The sequence below is a fragment of the Populus nigra genome, chromosome 11 (genome assembly GCF_951802175.1).
Source record: "Populus nigra chromosome 11, ddPopNigr1.1, whole genome shotgun sequence".
In the NCBI taxonomy this organism is placed as follows: Eukaryota; Viridiplantae; Streptophyta; class Magnoliopsida; order Malpighiales; family Salicaceae; genus Populus; species Populus nigra.
The window spans coordinates 13,576,807-13,579,231 of NC_084862.1; positions in this window are offsets into that span (position 1 = coordinate 13,576,807).

Below are 2,425 nucleotides of genomic sequence, written 5' to 3' on the forward strand. Positions count from 1 at the left end.
ATGATGATTAAATGAGAATTGAAATGAAATGTTGATGTTGGTTGCATTGTTGATGATAAATGTATCCTTAATGGTACATGATAGGACAATAACAGGGAGTAGCAGCACATGCACAAGATCAATGTGGATGCTCGACACTTTATCTTTTTAGAATTAATACAATTTTAATTTATGAAATTCATAATTTCTATGCTTCTTATTTCCTATGGATGGTAAAAAAATATGAGTAGAGTATAATACTGAAATACCTAAAATACAAAAGAAAAGAGCTAGTACTCTAAGGTATATGAATCTCTCTCTTCTAAAAGGGTTTAAGAGATTTCTCACTAGTCATTCATGTGGATTATCATTACAGGCCGGACAATTGAATAACTTATGGTTTACGACAACTCAGCCTTTGAAGCAACTATTCAAAGTAAAAACTACACCTGATCTTCTAGTAATCTTCACATAAAACTATAAAACAACTCTAGATTTGTCTAACGAGATCCTTGAAATTCCTAAAAAATTTTAAATTTACCGTTTTCGCTATGTTAATATGTTTCAGAAAACCCAACATAAAAATAAAAACGGATCAGTTTATAGCTAGATTTGATGGTGTGAAAACAAGAGTCTTTCTCACTTTATTCTCTTTACACAATATACATATATAGAGTCTACACAATGAACTAGAGAATACATTAATTTTACACTAGGATCAAGGTATATCTATAATTATGGAATTATAGGTCTAAATATGGTAAGATAAGAATCATATTATGGAATTATATGTCTAAATAAGGTAGGTCAACATTTTTGTAACCAAGGTTGTTAAAAATGTTTTTATGACATGACATTGAAAATACAATATAAACTTGGATCGTAAAAACATATCATAAAATCATAAGTGATTTTTTTCATACATGTTCCATATAAACAATAAACAATTTCATCAATAAAGATATGGTGTATTTGTTTTTGCATGATAAAAACCTATTATGCAAAATCCAAGAAAAAAAGTCAGAAATGCTTGATAAGGCTCTACGTCCAAGAAAAAAACATTGAAAACAACTATTTCTTTAAAATTATGCTCCCTTGTTGCCAATTTCAATGCTCCCTCCAAATGCATGACCATTTGTAGTGTTTTAGTTCATCTGATATCTTTTGTCTTGATGAAGATTGATCATTTTTAGATATTGTTATAATTTTATAAGTTTTAGATATTCTTTATTACACACCATGATTCTCAACAAGTGGATCTATAAAGAATTGTAGGTTTTATATGAACTAAAACAAATGAATCAAACAATTCAAAGCAAAACCTTTATTATTATTATTATTATTATTATTATTATTATTATTATTATTATCTTGAAGTCTAGTTCCTTGTTAGATCATATCTTAGAGAAGTCATGTGATTTTCTATAGAGAAATCACAATATTGTAAACTTGTTTAAAAGGCTATAATGTTTAGGCATAAACACATGGTGGATCAAACTTCAAAGCATGGTTTGTCACTCTTATTCGTAAAAATATCCCTATAGAATAAGAATTTTCATTTTTCTATCCCATAATAAATAATTTTTTTATTTATTAGGAAGGGTTTAAGCAAGACTATGTTTCTTTCATCATTGCACTATTGATTAAAGAAGGAATCCATGAATATAGGCTTTTATAGGGCTTATGTGTTAGTGAGTAAACACAAGGGTATGCAATACAGAAGGTAAGAATTGAAAATATGGAATTATTGTAAAATCATATTAAAATCATGATTTTACCTGATTTTACCGATTTTACACGATTTCAGTTTGATTTTATCATTTTTTTTCTTTTACATGATTTTGCACAATAAATATATGTTGACCTATAAAATTGTATGATTTTACGAGTTAACTCATGGTTTTAACAATACCTCCATTATGATCTTTAGTTGGGCAACCCCTTCATTCTAGTCCTTTTATTGATTCCTGCAATCCCTTCATTATGATATGGTTTATAGATTGATATTTAGATTGATAATTTTGTTTAGGAAATGAAATACTGAGTTTGATAATTTTGTTTATTTTTTTTTAGTTTAGGAATTTTTAAAATAATCGTATAATTATTTACGGAGATTCTTTTCCTTTCCATCAATAATTATAGGGTTATTTTAAGCATTACAAAACTAATAAGGAAAAATAAAATTACGAATCTTAATATTTTTTTCTAGATAAATAGGAAAAAAATGAAAACGCTTGTATAATATTTTCTTAAACCAAATAGAAAATAATAATAACTAAGAAAAATAACTTCTCCCTATAAATCCTCTTGCATTGCTTTTTCTCTGTAACTATAATGGGAAAACCAAAAAAGAAAAGAAGAAACCCTACTCTCTTATCTCCAATTGAAAATCCTATGAACCCTTTGTAAGGAATCCAATTTGAAAATCTCAAGTAAATTTATCTAA